A 5978-nucleotide genomic window follows, 5' to 3' on the forward strand; every position below is an offset into this window, starting at 1 on the left:
GTGCACTTTGTTTATATTTTTGACAACAAAATTTCCGCGTTACAGCGCCATCTACAATTTCAACTTAATAAATTGTGAATCCCTTCAATTGTGTTTTTAGTCTTCATATAAACCTAACAACAGCAACAGAGACTGATTTTGGTTTGTGTATTGGCTAGTATGAATTATTCAAAAATTTAACCGTACACAGTAAAAAAAAAAGTACATCTTAGGGGGAGGTGGGGCTGCTTTGAGCTGTGGGGCTAGATTGTTATACGACTTTTTCGCCAATTTCTAAATGAAGCTGGTTCTTCTTCCGTGGTTTAATATTACGGAATTCCACGACTTTTCCACAGTTTTCTTTAAAAATATTTTTCTTCAAAATAATTCCAAAAATTGATTAAAAATGGCGTGGAATTTTCATAGAGAATTTCCACACAAGAAAACATCCACAAATGGACGATCAGTGCCAATTGGAAGCTTAGAACTTGGAGAGCATTCATCTATCAGACGAACACTCAATTGTTCTACTTTTGAGTTGAAAATATTGCTACCATATCGTTCATTTGAGTATGTCTGGCTCGCAAGAATTATACCGTTAGGGCGAAAAATAATTGCAGAATTTTCGCGCTTACTTCCATGGAGTCTTGGTCGGAAAGATATCAGAAAATATACTCGGAATATTCAAAGCAAATTTTGAATCAATTTCCAGGGAATGCTCTCAGATATGTTGCAAGAAAATTCGTCGGACTTTTTTTCTAGGAAATCCACGCGAAAAAAAGCTGATAACTCCGCAGAATTCCAGGCGGAATATTAGCGTTTATTTCCAGGGAAACTCTCGAGGAAAAATAGAAGACAAATTCCAGGGAATTTTCTGTTACTGTGAAACTTTGTGCCCGATCGGTTACAGGATGCTTTAATTGATTTCATTGTTATGTTTTGCCTAAATTTGAGGAAAATTGAAATAAGAATATTGGAAATTCACGTCTCGTTGTACAATTGTACACAAATATGTGTTACAAATTACATACAGTGCCCGCTTTGTAATCCGGATGATTGGGAGAGTTGGGAGACAATATGACAGATGTCCGCTTCGTAATCCGGATGGATTTTTTTGAATTTGTTCAACGTCTCGAAAATATAATACGAGTTTCTTTTTGTAGAATTATACAAAAGTTTTAAAGAAGATTAAAAAGACATAATTAGAGAATTCTACGTTATTATACTTCATTTATTAAACAAAAACATCACAGGATAATTCATTTTCATTGCTGAACACACTTGCATATATAACCTCAAAATTAATTTAAATGTAACCGTCGAGAACTCGTCCGGATTAGGAAGCGGGCACTGTAAATTACATATTAGGTAAGATTCTTTACAATCTCACTTACTAATTCTAACAAAATTTCATGTCCTCCGATCGGGCCCAAACTTTGCCAAAATATGTTTCGCCATTTTGAATACCCCCTTTTTAATTTTCTCCATAGCTCCGCTCCTATGGCATCGATTGGGCTCAAATTTAGTATGTTATAGCTGGCCCTTTAAGCTTTCGATCAATACCAAACTTAAGGTCACCTGACCTCCCTGACCCGAGCTATAAGGGTCCAAAAAAAATTTCTTAAAATTGGCGTAACTCCGGTTCTAATTATCAGAATTTAAAAAGTGAGGGCGTTTGCAAAGCTCTCGTGAAATGCCACTTTCCCTTCTAACATCACAAGTTCATAAAACTACCGCTAGGGCCGCTATTATTAAAAAGAAAAAAATCAATTTTCTAAGTTGAATAACTGGAAAATTCCTTTGTGCATCGGGCTGAAATTTTAGTATGTTGTAGCCGCTAATTATACCTATCAAACAAAAAAATACTTAAGTGGATCCATAACCCCTGACCCGAGCTATAAGGGGTCAAAGTTCGAAAATTAACCGGCCTCTATCTCCAGTTCTAATTAACATTTTGACCTAAATTTTGGGTTTTTGGTTTCGCCTCGATGAGCACTTCCATATGGAAGTTCAAAAAGTCACCACAAGTGGCGCTGCGATAGCGTCAAAATTCAAACTAATTTTCCTCAAAAATTCCATGGCGTATTTTGATCAAATTTTAGAGTATAATAGTCTAGGCTATGAAGTTTACAAAAAGTGGCGTGGGTTCGCTATGGTTACAATAGAACCGGAGATATTAGAGGTCAAAGTTCACAACATTCAAACCGTCATATCTCCTGTTCTATTTTATCGATTTTGACAAGTGAGGGCGCAAATTAAAGGTCTCGCAAATTAATCTGATTTACTGAAACCCTTTTGCGTCAATTCAAACGGGGGGTTTTAGATGCCTTTGAACTTTACATTATGTTAAAATACACCCACAAAATTTCAAAGTGCTCAATCTCGGAAACGGGTTGAAATTCTTTTCTTAATGTATTAATTTGTAAGGTAATTTTATCGTCTATAAGACGATATATTCGGTTTTGTATTATATGCTCAAGTTTTTTCCTTAATAGCCTTTTGAACTTTTTTTTGAAAAACATAATTTTTCTCAAAAACAGCATTCTCTTTTCTAATTATTGATCAGTATCATTGACTACTAGACTGCCTGAAAAAAAAATTATACAATATTTTCAAAATTAAAAAAAAAAAACAGTTAAATTTAAAATTGGAAGTTCAACTTTTCAAGGAATATATTACTCCATAATACTTATGGACAGTTAAAAAATCAAAAATTTTGAAACTTGTGTTTTTGTTTTTTATTTTGATTTTTAAATAAAAATGTCTTTTATTGGCAAAAATAAAACTTTAAGAAATATTTGACACTTGTGTTAATGCGCTGATTTTTAACTGAAATTTAAAAAAAAAATGTTTTAGATTTTTCAAAATAAAATTTCTTTTTTTGTTTCAATAACAAAATGAAAACAAACAAACATACGTACATCTGTTAAATATGTATTATTTCAAGTTTTATTTTTCTCAATAAAACACATTATTATTTAAAAATAAAAAAATCAAAGACACGAGTTCCAAAAATATTAATTTTTTAACTGTTCATAAGTATTATGAAGGACTATACATATTCCCTGAAAAAATTACATTAGAATTTTGAGTTTAGCTGGTTTTATTTAGTTTTGAAAAAAATGTAAAATTTTAATTATTTAAAAAAAAAAGTTAAATGTTAAATGTAATATTATGTTGTAAATGAAATGTACTGTCAGCGCTTCAAAAAATCTCCCAAAATGCTCAAAAAATGCTCCCCTAAATAACTTTATTTAAATCTTTAACAAATAATGCATTAGGGGAGACTGGGGCAAAACTTGTCAAAACGCATATTTAATTCTTTCACGAGCTCTGAAAAAACTTAAGCGTTTTATAATGATCATATTCTTATAGGAGATTTACTGCCATTTACTGCTCTACAACATTGTAGAAGACTATTTTCCTCTATTTATTTCGGTATGGTATTTCGGGACACTTTTTAGCACTTTCAAATTTCAATCAGCCTAATGATTTCTCAAATTATTTTTTTCTTTGTTGAAGCAAATATTTATGTTCCTTATGCTATCCAGAATAAGATTCTTACCGAAAAATGTTGAAAAATGCATAATTTTTTATATAAAGTGGCAAAAAATGTAAAGAAGTAAGAGTGGTATATTTCGGAACAGTTGTGTATTTCGGGACAGACAAAAGTCGCTATTATGCAAATAAATTTCACCGAGCTTGATTATTTACCTTCTTCAAGTAGAAGGTCTAAACTTTACTCTTTCATAAAAATTTTGTTTAAATTGCACTTGTAAAATGACTTAAATCGAAAAAAACTAAGCACTGTTTGTGGTGACATCTGCAAAATTGACCACACTGAAGGTTTTGTAAAAAGTGGAATGTGATACTCACAATTCACCCGTATTTCACACTTTAATTTAAATAAAATTTGAGAAGTTTTATGTTCGTCTGATACGTAAAGAGCTTAAAATTTCATATAGAACTTAAAAATAATAAGAAAACAAATATTTAGAGGATTTTTGATGAGTCCAGAAATACCCATATTATGTCTCGAAAAGCACCTTGTCCAGAAATACCACACGCTACTCTATCTCGAAAGAAATGTTATTTTCGAATCATTTTCTAAAAGTCGATTTTGTGAAGATTCTCAAAATTGCTTGGGTAAATTTTGTCCGTCTTAGGATAATTTGTGACATTTTACATTATTATTTTTTTTTAAATATCAAATAGACATATTTTTTAGGAAATTTATTCCTCTACAACTTTTTTGAAGATAATTTTTCTCTATCTTAACGAGAAATGTGCTTAAATTGGACTAATCAGTATTGATATTTACTGTAAGCCAAATATTCCAAAAATTGGGCTTAAAATTTCATTATTTTTTATTTTACATAATCCTTCCTCGAATCCCTTGAAATTGAAACTTTGTAAGTTTAAGAAAGTTCATGAAAGCTATCTATAATAAAAAATTTCAAGCCTCAGTCTCTTTTATTTTAGAAAATAGTGAATATTGAAATTTTCGTTTTGACAAATTTTGCCCCAGTCTCCCCTACTCTGCAGTCTAGATCAGAAGTTCAAACTGCAAACATTTTACAAAAGACACTTGCTAATGCTACCCCTTGTTTGGCTTAACTTCAACCGCGTGGAAATCTCTGGGTGTATTTATATTGATCTTTGAGTTCCACATACTTAAGGAAATCTCCATAAAACATAAAGTTTTAAAGTTTCTCAAAATTAAAAAAAAAATACCGTAAATGCTGAAAAGCTGACAGAAAGTTTATAAAGAAATGTGTATAAGAACTTTGCGCAAAATTCTTTTATTAGTTGTTTTTCAATTGGTGTTACCTTGTTCTTTTCAATTTGCCATTATGCTGTTCTTTTTTAAATTGGTTATGCTCAACACATGGAACCAAACAAATTTTAATTAAGCACAATTACAGTTACTGTCAACACTTTCCCCTGAAAAAAAAATACCACAATTTCCGAGAATCTAATTTATTTCCAATTTTTTTGCGTTGCTTTCTTTATTAAATAAACACTTACCCTCATCTTGTTTTCTTCCGCTTTTGCTAAACATTTATTTTTCGGCTCGCGAACAGTTCTAAGGATGTATGAGTGCACAAAAAGTCAATTACGCCTGCAAAATTATCCTTATCAGAGTGGGTCCCCCGGTTGAAGGAGCCATAAATTTGTCTGGTGGAGAGCGGTGGTGTTCTGTTGCAAATTGGACACATCTGCTCCCGTGCCGGAAACAGCAACATAAACAACGTGCCGGGGAAGTTTTGTAATACATTCCACACTCGCCCTCAAGATGATGAACTACTGAGGCGCAGAAGTCGAGGACGGGGTGTGCAGGATGAGGATGATTCTCTGTGGCTGCCGCGGGGGTGAAATAAAGCAGGAGATGGCAGGAGTGCGCTGCAGAGCTTTTCCGCTGAATGATGGGGGGCAATTTTTCATAACACATATACACAAAGACCTGGGAAAGCCGAGATCCCGAAATAGAACACTTTACTCCATTACCAGAGCACGACTTGCACTAAAATTCCTCTAAAATAAAAAATTGATTCTGTGCATGGATTGAAGAGGAGTGGGTGGCTGGCTATTCGGTCTGCATGAACATCATTTTTTTTTCTTTTTCTCCATCAGGATTAACAATTTTCCACACTCCAACATCCCTAGAGGCTGGCGATAAAAATTGATTTTCTTTGAGGATTACCAATGAAATCAGGAAATTTAGCAACTGTAAAGATCCAGTTGTATTCGATACCAGAAAAATTGGTGCATTTCCAAGGATTTTTGCACCTCTTCGACAGTTATCGCTTTTTCTCCTTTTCTCCTGTCTACAGGATTTAATTAGAGTTTGTTTCAATGATTTCAATATATTTTTCTTCATATATTTTTAGAGATATAGTTCAAACATGTTTGCAACTCAGCAAATTTAAATAAACTTAAATAAATATTCGTATAAAATTTAATAGAATTTTGTTATGTACACAATTTATATTGTCTTT

Source organism: Phlebotomus papatasi, chromosome 2 (assembly GCF_024763615.1).
Source record: "Phlebotomus papatasi isolate M1 chromosome 2, Ppap_2.1, whole genome shotgun sequence".
NCBI lineage: Eukaryota > Metazoa > Arthropoda > Insecta > Diptera > Psychodidae > Phlebotomus > Phlebotomus papatasi.